Genomic DNA, 15080 nt, shown 5'->3' on the forward strand with positions numbered 1-15080 from the left:
CAACTCAGCACAGACTGAGCATCAAACCGGCGACTTGTATGGCTGCTGTAATAATGGAACCATCCAAGCCTCTACAGTACCCACTTTTTTTATTTGGCAAAATAGAAAATAGTTTAAAAACAGGGAAAAAAGAAGAAAGAATTTGTATTTATAAAGTGCCTTTCATAAGAAAACTAGAAATAGGAGCAGGAGTCGGCCACCCGGCCCCTCGAGCCTGCTCCGCCATTTAATAAGATCATCGTTGATCTGATCATGGACTCAGCTCCACTTCCCTGCCCGCTCCCCATAACCCTTCACTCCCTTATCGCTCAAAAATCTGTCTATCTCCACCTTAAATATATTCAATGACCCAGCCTCCACAGCTCTCTGGGGCAGAGAATTCCACAGATTTACAACCCTCTGAGAGAAGTAATTCCTCCTCATCTCAGTTTTAAATGGGCGGCCCCTTATTCTGAAGCTATGGGGCTAGAACCTCCACTGTTTTTGCCTGCTTAACACTCACTAAATACCCATTTTACCGCTGAAATGACGTTTAACGCCCAGATATCGCCCATTCTGGCACAAAATGGAAACTGACGGGCATTTTTCGGAAACTTATCGCCAAGCGTTACTTTCCCTATGTGCTTAACGTCAGGAAAAAATATTACTGCCTGCCCACTTTGTTTGAGCGGAATCAGCAGAATGGGCGAAATCAACGGCCATAATATTGCCCAGCGTTACTTTCCGCACAGAATTAACGTCGAGATTTAATATTAACACTCGCCAACTGCTTTTTGTCGTAAAGAGCACATTTACCCAAACTAGCGGCCATGAGATCGCCCATCATCACTTTCACCACCTCGCACACATATTGTTCATAATATCGCTCGCCCAAAAAACCGCCCACAAAAAGTGGAACTAACCGGAATGAATCCCAGCGTTGTGACGCCATGTTGTAGATCATATGCCGCGTCCTTTAAAAGGCTGCTGTGCTTCAACCTTGGCGGAGTTCGGATATACTCTGCAGGTCGTTGGAGTTGATGTGAACATCTGTAAAAACATCTTGACCATACTGTGACCGATTGGAATTGAAGAGGTGTATTTGTCGGGACATTCCTTGTTTGTGACCAATCGGTGGAAAACAGAGAGCTACTGCAATGGGGCCTGTCCTTTCTCACCCTCTCAGTGACCAATTACGTGCAGCAGACTCGACATCACTGAAGGAACGCTGCACTGCATTATGTGCCCAATGTAAGACGTGAAAGACAGATGAGGAGGGCCAGACGTTACACCCCCCGCAAGTACAAGGAGAAGCATTCTTACCTCGACTTGCCCGACACCACTTGCCTTCGGAGACTGCTTCCACAAAGAGGTTCTCATGAGGTATGCCAGCTGATAAGGGGAGATCTGCAGCCTGCCAGCACCATCAGAACTGCACTGTCCGTTGAGGTCAAAGTCACCACGGCACTGTCGTTCTATGCCTCGGGTTCTTTTCAGGCCACAGCTGGCGACATTTGCGGACTTTCTCAGCATGCCACACATCGCTGCATTAGACAGGTCACTGAAACACTGTACGCACACAGGAGGGACTTGATCAGCTTCCCTATGACCAGGGAGGCACAGAGTGCGAGGGCTCTAGGATTCTCCAGAATTGCAAACTTCCCCAAGGTGCAGGGAGCAATAGATTGTACGCACATCACGACGCGAGCACCTTTTCAGGATGCTGAGGTTTTCAGGAACTGCAAGGGATTCCACTCCCTGAATGTCCAGCTGGTTGTTGACCACCAGCAAATTATACTGGCAGTGAATGCTCAATTTCCGGGGAGCTGCTTGGATGGATACGGGAGAGGACGGTCCCGAGGTGGGAACATGCTCCGAGACAGAAGCAAGATGTTGCTGCTGGCTCTCGTGGTTGACAATGGGGGTGCGTCACCTTGGGGTGCAGTGCGGTGCTCCGGGACCACTGGGAGCCCTCTGCCACCAGTGTTCCTGGCTACCAGCTCCAGGGCCTCCTCCATCCCTTCCATGTTATATCTTATTTGTTGGACAAAAACTCGGTGCTAACTATGTTCTTGGTGCAGTGGGCTTCTTGCTGCTGGTGAATCTCTGTCGTTCCTCCCACAACAGCCAGACAAGCACACACCACACCCACACACACTTTCAGTGTCTCTGAACTCCCTCTTTCTCTGTCTCCTCTTCTGCGCATGTCAATGATGACCCTTGACCTCCTGAATCACGGAAATTGAGCGTTGCCATGCCGTTGGTAAGGACGGCCACACTTTACGGTAGAAGGTCAAAAAAATTTAACGCTACTGCCCATTTGATATCTCGCGTTAACGCCCATTTTCAAAAATGTAAACTAGGTGTTTTGAGAATGGGCAACAAGCCGGCAATCTGAAAACTCTTCTTTACCGCCCATGCTGGAAATAATGCCCATTTTTGGGCGATAAGCTCGAAAGTGGAGGTTCTAGCCCTATGCCCCCTAGTTTTAATTTCCCCTATGAGTGGAAATATCCTCTCTACATCCACCTTGTCGAGCACCCTCATTATCTTATATGTTTCAATAAGATCACCTCTCATTCTTCTGAACTCCAATGAGTAGAGGCCCAACCTACTCAACCTATCCTCATAAGTCAATCCCCTCTTCTCCGGAATTAACCTAGTGAACCTTCTCTGAACTGCCTTCAATGCAAGTATATCATTCCTTAAATACGGAGACCAAAACTGTACGCAGTACTCCAGGTGTGGCCTCACCAATACCCTGTACAGTTGCAGCTGGATTTCTCTGCTTTTATACTCCTTGCAATAAAGGCCAACATTTCATTTGCCTTCCTGATTACTTGCTTTACCTGCATACTAACTTTTCATGTTTCATGCACAAGGTCCTTCTGTACTGCAGCACAATTTTTCTCCATTTAAATTATAATTTGCTTTTCTATTATTTCTGCCAAAGTGGATAACCTCACGTTATCCCACATTATACTCCATCTGCCAAATTTTTGCCCACTCACTCTACCTGTCTATATCCCTTTGCAGATTCTTTGTGTCCTCCTCACAACTTGCTTTCCCATCCATCTTTGTATTGTCAGCAAACTTGGCTACATTACACTCGGTTCCTTCATCCAAGTCATTAATATAGATTGTAAATAGTTGAGGACCCAGCACCGATCCCTGCGGCACCCCTCTAGTTACTGTTTGCCAACCGGAAAATGACCCATTTATCCCGACTCTCTGTTTTCTGTTAGTTACCCAATCCTCTATCCATGCTAATATATTACCCCCAACCCCGTGAACTTTTATCTTGTGCAGTAACCTTTAATGTGGCACCTTATTGAATGCCTTCTGAAAATCCAAATAAACCACATCCGCTAGTTCCCCCTTATCCACCCTGCTCATTACATCCTCAAAAAACTCCAGCAAATTTGTCAAACTCGATTCCCCTTTCATAAAACCATGCTGACTCTGCTTGATTGAATCATGTTTTTCCAAATATCTCACGACTGCTTCCTTATTAATGGACTCCAGCATTTTCCCAACGACTAACTGGTCTATAGTTTGCTGCTTTTTGTCTGCCTCCTTTTTTAAACCTTTTTCATGACCTCAGGGCATCCCAAAGTGCTTCACAGCCGATGAAGTATTTTTGAAGTGTGGTCACTGTAGGGAAAGGGGGAGAAATGTGTTGCTGGTCATACTTCAGGCCAGCCTTAGGTGTTTCCATGGTGACAGTGCTAACTAAGGTGATAGAAATGTGAATCTAACTAATTTTTTTCCCATTTTGGGTGGAATTCTTTATTTTTAATGGACATGTTCAGAACTGTGCCATTCCTTTGAACCTTCCATAATCAAAGCTTTCCTGTCAGACAATGGTGCTCATGGGAGGACGCTGATGCAAAATGATGTCCTGCTAACCAGAACTTCAATGCAATTCAAACCAAATGTCACTGAGAGGAAGGGGTGGCATTTCTGAGGGGTTCCTCTTCCAATTAGACATCGTATCTTCAGTGTAAACATCTATTTCTCTGGGGTGTCCATCGCTGATGTTACAGGGCATGGGGGGGAGATGACCGCAACAGAAATTCACCCCCAAAGAGCGAACTTTGTTGTGCCTGTGGTGCAGTGGATCATGATCTTAGTATCCAGCCATATTGTAACTCAGCGACATCATCTCACCATACTGGTGCCCCTCATTGCCTGGTGGTGGGCAAGATAGATCAAAAACAGATTCTCTACCACCCCGAGGGCCATGTATACATTGGGGCTGATCCTGAGCATTGGCTGTTACCTCGGCGGAAGAGCCACATAAACCCCCGAAAATTGTTGCAGTAGAATGCCTGAGGAATTCATCCCATTGTCTCTAACATTGCTGGCACACCGGGAGGTGTCAATCCTTCACCTCGGGGAGCAGAGCTGTGGCATTTTGTTATTTACTACCAATTTAATCCACAAGTTCAATCCATATAAAAGCCACTCCAGGTCAAAATGTAAATCAGGCTAAGCTGCAATGGGGTCAAGCAGAGTGACCCACCTCCCTGAATGCAAGTACGTAATAGGTGTAAAGTTTAGTATTTTGCATTAAAATCTCACACTTTACCAGATCTTAACAACGACAACTTAATGCCGAGGTATATTAACGTACAGTCCCTATTAAACCAGAAGGTTTTATTTTGTAGACAAGATTGTTGGGTCAAAATGGCACTGTATGAAGTTAGTCATGACTGTGTTAATGCCCTTTCTACGATTGCCCCTGTCTGTTATTTTAACGAAGGCAGTCACCTATTTGTAATATATGAATGGACATCGTGACTTCAAATCCCAGCACCAACCTCGGCTTCTGGCATATTGTCAAAATTGGCCACCAGTGTACTAGCAGCAAATGTTTCCGTGAATTGAATTCCAAGTCAGCAGTCCCACTGCTGATTTTATTACTGATACAGCCAGGCAAAGCGGAAATTTAATCATAATCGCTGGAGGTGTTCTCAAAGCATCTGATGCAAACAAATGGTTGGCAACGGAGTCTGAAATGAAAAAAATAATTCATTTCTTCCTTCCTGATTTAGGAGAAGGCCTGTGGTGAAAAAGGTCCCTACTTGCAAAGCCCGCATTTAACAGAGGGATTATGGGAATCTGTTATCTGCAATAAATCAGTGGAAGATTTTACATTGTGTACACACAGCACAAATTTGCATGAAAATAGGTTGTGGTATATAATCATGTGGCACAGTGGGATATTTGAAGGCAGCAACCTACAATCATTATATTGCAGAATGGAATTTTGTTTTCTTCCATTTTAACATTTTATTAGTTAATATTACCAGAAAAACAAATATAATACATCCCTTATAAGAGTTTTGAGATAGATGCAATTTCTTTGCTATTTCCTAGTTTGAGAGACATTTGCTGCACTGAAGTTGGGGTTGAATTCTGTGGGAAATGTTATAGTTGAGAACTGAAATAGCGTTCTCATTTACATCCAGTGTCAGCTTCAAGCAATTTCAGGTCAAGCTAGCATCAGTTAGATGCTGGTTAAAATGCCCTCCACTTTGCTCCAATGATGTAACTCACAATGGCATCCTCACACTCCGAAAGTACTTCATTGGCTTTGAGACGTCCGGTGGTCGTGAAAGGTGCTATATAAATGCAAGTCTTTCTTTCTTCCTCCCTTACATGACCCATCTTTATGAGTATGATGGACCATTAATAAATCCAAGAAAGAATACAGGAGAAACCTCTCTACGCGGAGAATGGTTAGACCGTGGATCATGCTGCCACAGGGAGTGGTTGAAAGGGATAGCAGAGATGCATTTAAGGGGAGGCTGGATAAATACATGAGGGAGAAAGGAATAGAAGGATGGGCTGACGTAATGAGATGACGTAAGGTGGGAGGAAGCTCGTGTGGAGCATAAATATCGGCATGCACTAATTGGGCCGAATGGCCTGTTTGTGTGCTGAAAATTCTATGTAATTCTATATAATTTGTACCAAATTATGGCTTATTTAGTGTTGTGGACACATTAATTAGCAATTGGAGTTTTCTTTGAATTCAGAAAGAGACTGCATTATAATTGATCAGAACTGGATTCAAGCACAGATCGCAGAAAGATAGGCCCACTTTACCACTCAGCCTCCCAACTATAAGCACATTGTAGCAAAGGGCACAGATGATGATTTTCATGGCCCAGGCTATAGAAGAAGTCTGACGGCTTTACACCAGGAATGTCTCAATGTACTGGGTTACCTCCCAGTGATCTTCCGTATACTGGCATAGTGCATGGAGGGCTCCAACAATCAATGTGGAGGCCTCGCAAGGGCTGTCGCAACACTACAGTTAACCACGGGGTAAATGGTCATCTCTGTGAACACTATAGGGGGCAGACAGCGATGGAGCCTCTGGTGCCAGCTTCGCTAGGAGCTCAGACTGCTGCCAGTTCCTCTGGCACTTTGCTTTCAGGTATAGCAGTAGGAGTGCTGAGGTTTAGTCCCAGGGCAGAGGGTTCCTAATATAGGTGTTAGGCTCTGCATATGTAAGGAATCTCATCCCTGTTTTAAGTGGCCGCCAGGGGTGCCTGAAAAATCTTAAATTGGATCTCGGGGCGCAAGACATTGGTCCTTGAATTTGGTCCCGTTGTTGCCTGTCTTACATTTGTAAGATAGAAACATAGAAACATAGAAAACAGGTGCAGGAGTAGGCCATTCGGCCCTTCAATAAGATCATGGCTGATCATTCCCTCAGTACCCCTTTCCTGCTTTCTCTCCATACCCCTTGATCCCTTTAGCCGTAAGGGCCATATCTAACTCCCTCTTGAATATATCCAATGAACTGGCATCAACAACTCTCTGTGGCAGGGAATTCCACAGGTTAACAACTCTCTGAGTGAAGAAGATTCTCCTCATCTCAGTCCTAAATGGCCTACCCATTATCCTAAGACTATGTCCCCTGGTTCTGGACTTCCCCAACATCGGGAATATTCTTCCCACATCTAACCTGTCCCATCCCATCAGAATCTTATACGTTTCTATGAGATCCCCTCTCATCCTTCTAAATTCCAATGTATAAAGGCCGAGTTGATCCAGTCTCTCCTCGTATGTCAGTCCAGCCATCCTGGGAATCTGTCTGGTGAACCTTCGCTGCACTCCCTCAATAGATGGCTGCAACTAGCTTCAAATAATGATCCTTGATGCTAAACATGTCCAACCAATGCAGAGCAGCAATCAATAAAGCCAATCGGATGTTGAACTGCTCAGCCAAATCAGTGAAGCTAAGTCAAAGGAGCTAATGACCAACTTTACAGTGCTGTAGTTAGACGAAACCTTGAAAACTACAGCCAGCTTGGTCACCAAGAAACAAGTGAGACATTGAAGGCAAGGAGGCAGTGTGCAACAGAGCCAGGAGTTTAATTTCCACTGTCAGGGGTCTGAGTAATGAGAAGTGACTGAAGAAACTACTGAGAATTGATCAAAGCAAGCGATATCGGATTGACCTTTCATTATACATCATCATCGTAGGCAGTGCCTCGGAATCGAGGAAGACTTGCTTCCACTCCTAAAGTGAGTTCTTTGGTGGCTGAACAGTCCAATGTGAGAGCCACAGACCCTGTTACAGGCGGGACAAATATTTGTCGGGGGAAGAGGGGGTGGGACTGATTTGCCGCATGCTCCTTCTGCTGCCTGCGCTTGATCGCTTCGCGCTCGCAGTATTGAGATTCGAAGAGCTTAACGCCCTCCCGGATGCATTTCCTCCACCTCGGGCGGTCTTTGGCCAGGGACTCCCAGGTGTCAGTGGTGATGTCGCACTTCACCAGGGAGGCTTTGAGGGTGTCCTTGTAATGTTTCCGCTGCCCACCTTTGGCTCGTTTGCCGTGAAGGAGCTCCGTGTAGAGCAATTGCTTCGGGGAGTCTCGTGTCTGGCCTGCGAACTATGTGGCCTGCCCAGCGAAGCCCAGTCATAATACAACCACCTGACTTTTCTCCCATTGAAATCAATGGCGGTCAATGTGATCCAATGTCGCCCGTTTTACAGCCCTGCTGAGGTTGCAAGTTCCAGTGACAGATTTGTTTTAACAGCACTGCACAAGGTATAGTTCCACTCACCCTGTTTAGTGTCAAATTCTGGTGTAAATTGACATTATTTTCAGCTGGTGTTAGTGAGGTAACATCCAGAGCCACAGATAGAGCACAAGCCCCTTTAACCAACAGGCACAATTCAAGCAGTCGCAAGCTCTGCTGTACTGCACGTGACTCGTATTGGCAAAAACAAGCTGGAACATTAGGCCACATTCTTTGCAGTAAGATTAACATTCGCAAGAGAGGTATTTATAAAAGGCAAGTCAGAAATAAATTTTGAATAAGCAAGTAATTGATAGCTGCTCACGTACTAACGTTGCAGTTGGTAGATAACACAACCTTGCCTGTAGTTATGAAGTTGCCATGCTTCCTTCATCTTTCAAATTTTCACTTAAACTTTCTCTCACAGCAGCTGAGTAATGCTGTGTGCTTGTATCACCTTCAGTCTTGTAATGCTGTGTGCTTGTATCACCTTCAGTCTTGTAATACTGTGTGCTTGTATCACCTTCAGTCTTGTAATGCTGTGTGCTTGTATCACCTTCAGTCTTGTAATGCTGTGTGCTCGTATCACCTTCAGTCTTGTAATGCTGTGTGCTTGTATCACCTTCAGTCTTGTAATGCTGTGTGCTCGTATCACCTTCAGTCTTGTAATGCTGTGTGCTCGTATCACCTTCAGTCTTGTAATGCTGTGTGCTCGTATCACCTTCAGTCTTGTAATGCTGTGTGCTCGTATCACCTTCAGTCTTGTAATGCTGTGTGCTCGTATCACCTTCAGTCTTGTAATGCTGTGTGCTCGTATCACCTTCAGTCTTGTAATGCTGTGTGCTTGTATCACCTTCAGTCTTGTAATGCTGTGTGCTTGTATCACCTTCAGTCTTGCTCATCTGGTTAGGTAGACTGGTCATCTCATACACCTCCCAGTAAATCTAAATCGCTGAATAGCAAACTTTTGTACCCATGATAGATATCTCAATATCCTCATTGTGATTGATTACACACTTGTCAGGCTATCCATGTTGTCATTGAACAAAATCATCTTTTTTTGCATTAGGAAGGATCGTACTCTGTAGACATGGGGAATATGTGTGCCTGATATCAAACATATCATCTTTCAGCTTCTGTCTGACTACCCAGGATTCTGTCTGGGCTCATTCATTCAGCCTAATGTTCCTTCAATGAGCTGGAAACAATGAATGTAAAGGACTGGTTATTCCCTGACACATGGTTAGAGGAAAAAAGTTCTGTCAAGAGACAGTTTTTAACTAGATACAAGACATTTAGTGTACTTCAAATCTATTTTCAGTGCCTCAACTAATCTGAGGGTAGGTTCAAGTAATAATTCTTACAAAGTTTCCAATATGTTTTTTGTGTCCAGGAAGAGTAAAGGTAATTAACTTCAGCAGAATTCCCAGAGCAACAATGTAAATGGAGTTACAACCGACGATTGGAGAATCCCTGTCAATTTTTTATTTCGTTCCTGGGATGCAAACGTCGCTGGTAACGTCAGCATTTATTGCCCATCCCTAATTGCCCCTTGAGAAGGTGGTGGTGAGCCGCCTTCTTGAACCGCTGCAGTCCGTGTGGTTAAGGTGCTCCCATAGTGCTGTTAGGGAGGGAGTTCCAGGATTGTGACCCAGCGACGATGAAGGAACGGCCCATATATTTCCAAGTCAGGATGGTGTGTGACTGGGAGGGGAACGTGGAGGTGGTGGTGTTCCCATGCGCCTGCTGCCCTTGTCCTTCTAGGCGGTAGAGGTCGCGGGTTTGGGAGATGCTGCCAAAGAAGCCTTAGCGAGTTGCTGCAGTGCATCTTGTAGATGGTACACACTGCAGCCATGGTGCGCCGGTGGTGGAGGGAGTGAATGTTTAAGGTGGTGGATAAGGAGCCAATAAGAACATAAGAATATAAGAATTAGGAGCAGTAGTAGACCATATGGCCCCTAAGATTATGGCAGATCTTTGTCCTCAACTCCACTTTCCTGCCTGATTTCCATCTTGCTTTATTCCCCTAGAGTCCAAAAATCTATCTACTTCAGCAAGCGGGCTGCTTTGCTGCTTTGTCCTGGATGGTGTCGAGCTTCTCGAGTGTTGTTGGAGCTGCACTCATCCAGGTAAGTGGAGAGTATTCCATCACACTCCTGACTTGTGCCTTGTAGATGGTGTGAAGGCTTTGGGGAGTCAGGAGATGAGACACTCGCCGCAGAATACCCAGCCTCTGACCTGCTCTTGTGGCCACAGTATTTATGTGGCTGGTCCAGTTAAGTTTCTGGTCAATGGTGACCCCCAGGATGTTGATGGTGGGGGATTCGGCAAAGGTAATGCCATTGCATGTTAAGGAGAGGTGGTTCGTCTCTCGTTTGTTGGAGATGGTCATTGCCTGGCACTTGTGTGGCACAAATGTTACTTGCCACTTATCAGCCCAACCCTGAATGTTGTCCAGGTCTTGCTCCATGTGGGCACGGACTGCTTCATTATCTGAGGAGTTGCAAATGGAACTGAACACTGTGCAATCATCAGCGAACATCCCCACTTCTGACCTCATTATGGAGGTAAGGTCATTGATGAAGCAGCTGAAGATGTTTGGGCCTAGGATGTTTCCCTAAGGAACTCTTGCAGCGATGTCCTGGGGCTGAGATGATTGACCTCCAACCACCACAACCATCTGCCTATATGCTGGGTATGACTCCAGCCAGTGGAGAGTTTTCCCCTGATTCCCATTGACCAGTTTTACTAGGGCCCCTTGATGCCACACTCAGTCAAATGCTGCCTTGATGTCGAGGGCAGTCACTCTCACCTCACCTCTGGAATTCAGCTCTTTTGTCCATGTTTGGACCAAGGCTGTAATGAGGTCTGGAGCCGAGTGGTCCTGGCGGTACCCAAACTGAGCATCGGTGAGCAGGTTATTGGTGAGTAAGTGCCGCTTGATAGCCCTGTCGACAACACCTTCCATCACTTTGCTGATGATTGAGAGTAGACTGATGGGGCAGTAATTGGCCGGATTGGATTTGTCCTGATTTTTGTGAACAGGACATCCCTGGGCAATTCTCCGCTTTTCTACCCATTCAACTATAAGCAAATGCGAGGATCACAGAATGGTCTTCTGTTGCATATTTCCCCACAAGGTTGGTGCTGGAGATGTTGCTGTTCTGACCCACAGGAGTCACCATTGTTTGGTAATAGAAGTAAAATCTCTGTAATTGTTTAAGAAACAGCTGGATGTGGTGTTGGTATTATCCAATTCCATTTTAAAATCTATTATTGAATCTGCTTCCAGCTCCCTTTCAAGCAGTGCGATCCAGATCACACCAACTCACTGGGTAAAACAAATTCTCCTCATCTCCCCCTCGGGTTCTTTTGCCAATGACCTTAAATCCATGTCCTCTGGTTACCCACCCTCCTGCCCCTGGAAACTGTTTCACCTTATTTACTTTATCAAAACATTTCATGATTTTGAACACATTTATTAAATCTCCCCTTAACCCTCTCTGCTCTAAGGAGAACAATCCCTGCTTCTCCAGCCTCTCCATGTAACTGAAATCCCACATCCCTGGGACCATTCTCTTAAACCTCCTCTGCACCTTCTCCAAGGCCTTGACATCCTTCCTCAAGTATGGTGCCCAGAATTGGACACAATACTCCAGCTGGGGTGTAACCAGTGATTTAGAACGATTTGGCATAACTTCCTTGCTTTTGTACGCTCGGCCTCTGTTATAAAGCCAAGGATCCTGTATGTTCTTTTTAACAGCCTTCTCAACTTGCCCTGCCACCTTCATAGATTTGTGTACGTCTGTCCCCAGGTCTCCCTGCTCCTGCATCCCCTTTAAACTGTACCATTTTGTTCATATCGCCTCTCTTCATTCATCCAACCAGATTGCAGCATTAAATTGTAGCTGCCATGTGTCTGCCCATGTCACCAGTCTCCCTATGTCCTCCTGAAGTCTGTTACTATCCTTCTCATTGTTTACTGCATTTGTGAGTTTTGCATCATCTGCAAACGTTAAAATGATGCCCTGCATACCCAGCTCCAGGTTATTAATATACATGAAGAAGAGCAGTGGTCCCTGGGGAACATCACTGTATACTTCCCTCCAGTCTGAGAAACAAGCGCTCAGCATTACTTTTTTGTTTTCTGTCTCTTCACCAATTTCCTATCCATGCTGCACTCCCACTTTAATCCCATGGGCTTCAATTTTGCTAACAGTCTATGATGTGGCACTCTATCAACTGCCTTTTAAAAGTCCATACCAACATCAACCCTCGCCATTATTTCATCAAAGAACTCAATCAAATTACTCAAACACAACTTACCTTTAACAAATCTATGCAGGCTGTCATTTATTAACCTATATTTTTCCCAGTGGCAATTAAATTTGTCTCGGATTAATGTCTCTAAAAGTTTCCCAATCACTGACAGTATGCTGACCAGCTTGTAGTTGGCGGGTTTATTCCTCTACCTTTTTTTAGAATCCTATAGAATCATAGACGCACAGAAGGAGGCCATTCGGCCCATCGTGCCAGTGCTGGCCGAAAAAGAGCTATCCAGCCTAATCCTACTTTCCAGCCCTTGGTCCGTAGCCCTGTAGGTTAGGTTACAATGATTTTGTGTATGAGTCGATATGATTCTAACAAGGGAAGAGAGATAAACCCGGCAACTACAGGCTGATTAGTTTTTAACAGAGCTGTGATAGTTGCAATCCTCCAGGCCTCTTGCATTGCTCCCTAATGGCTTTCTTGATCTGTAATTATCTGGTGATCTTATGTTCCTTCTCCCTATTGACCCAATCCGAGAGCCAGGTACCAGTGAAGTCTGCAGTGAAAAAGGGACTGTTGCATGGTTGGATGGTATCTGCTGGACAGAATCGCCTACTTCGACTGAAGGATACACATAGTGGACTATGGGAAGGATCTTGATAGGTGGGGTACTTGGTTAATAGGTTTTAAATGATAGGTTATTCACTTAGATCAACCCTAGCTAATCTGACTGTGTGTTTCCCCACACCATGGGAAATTATATCACATGGGGAATTATATCACACAGCCGGAAAATAGTTCCTCTTGTCAGGAAGTAACCTGTTTTTGAAAATTTGTAACTCACACTTTTCCTATAAATTCATAGAAATAGATGCCACAAGAATATTACTTCATGTGATTAATTATTAATAATGCAATTTATTCTGCTTGCAAAAGTGGGTAAACCTCTGGATAATAAAATACTTACCTCCTCCCTCTCTTTTTCCCATTCCAACAGACCCAGTGTAAATCTCCCTCCTGGTCTCATGGGTTAGTGACTGGATCCTAGTCACTCAGTTACCATTTGACTAGCCTTCAAGGAGTGTCTGTCTGACCTTGGGTGATATGGAGATATCGCTAAACAGCCACTAAACTACACAGTCCAGCCTATCCCTCTTTATGTTGGAGACAGTGCTGAGTTTGGCAGTTACCCACAGATCATCTTTCCCTTCACAGGAAGATGAATTCTCAGACTCTCATTTCTTTCTTCATTTAAGGATCTCCATTCAATCCAGGATCCCTAAAACATTTTACATTAAGTGCCAGCCTCTGTGGGCTATTTCTCTGCTACTTTCATCTTGAGGAGGGAGCGGGAATCATTGCTATAATCTCAATGATTAATAGGTTACGTTCTGCAGCGAAACATTACTGCTGTGCTGCCTACCAAACACAGATGATTGTGCTAAGATCACTGTTAAGACAAGGGAAGGCGATATATCAAGCCTCTTGTATCTTATGGCCTGAAATTCCGAGCTCACTGGGTCCGTACGGAGTGCGCATGCACCAAAAGCCGGCTTTTCCGATCGGTCAAGTTTTAGCTTCTACATCCCCGTGAGAAGGACATTCACGGACGATACTGGGCTATTTACCCACCTCTTGCCCAGCACATAGCCTACTTTTACCAGTGTAAGAGTTTTAAAACATATAAAAAACATCTAAAAATAAAAATTAAAAACACATTTTTATGTTAAAAAACCTGCCCACGAAGATAAGTTTATTTTAAACCCTAATTACAACAGTTAAAAAAAATACAAAAAATATATATTTTTTCTATCACATTTCATTAACTTTAATTTAAATTCATGTTAAATATGTGAGATGTTTTTAAAATGTTTTTATAATGTGTTTGGGTGTTTGGGGGCGGCGGAATTTCACATTCATCACAATGAGACTGCTACTTACGGAGTTGCCATTATTATGAATGAGAATACTGCACCGTGATTGGCTTCTCCCTCCATATCTCGAAGACGTGACCGCGCGGCGACGCACGGGGAGAGAAAGGATCGCTGGAGTGCAGAGAAGCATCAGGTGGATGTGGATCCTTTTTCTTATTTACGCTGTAACAACAGGAAAGTAAATTCCTAACAAGAGCAAATCTGACTAAACACATGCTTTCTGCTGCAATACTCTTCATTAATTCAGCGCACATTGTCAGCCATTTGTTTTTGTAACCCATGTTCACTAACAATGACCTCAGCCGACATCTTCCCAAGCATAGAAGTGAATGATTTAAAAATGAACTGATGTCCTCAATTAATCTATAGCAACACATTGATCTACTTGGCACTTAACCTTATGACTATGAAAGACTACAAGTGCTCGCTTTCTATTTTCTAACACTGGCTTCTATATAAGCTTCGTGGGAAATTTATATTACATTAGAGGCACTGAATAAATGCAATTTATTGGTGTTATCTATCTAATCGTAGCCCGAGAATCACCTACAACGGCTTCTCTTCCCACTCCCGCATCGTTTCCTCTGGTGCCCCCCCAGGATCTATCCTTGGCCCCTCCTATTTCTCATCTACATGTTGCCCCTTGGCGACATCATCCGAAAACACGGAGTCAGTTTCCACATGTACGCTGAGACACCCAGCTCTCCCTCACCACCACGTCTATCGACCCGTCATTGGTCTCTAAATTGTCAGACTGCTTGTCCGACATCCAGTTCTGGATGAGCAGAAATTTCTCCAATTGAATATTGGGAAGACCAAAGCCATTGTTTTCGGTCCCCGCTACAAACTCGGTTC

Source organism: Pristiophorus japonicus, chromosome 12 (genome assembly GCF_044704955.1).
Source record: "Pristiophorus japonicus isolate sPriJap1 chromosome 12, sPriJap1.hap1, whole genome shotgun sequence".
Classification (NCBI taxonomy): domain Eukaryota; kingdom Metazoa; phylum Chordata; class Chondrichthyes; family Pristiophoridae; genus Pristiophorus; species Pristiophorus japonicus.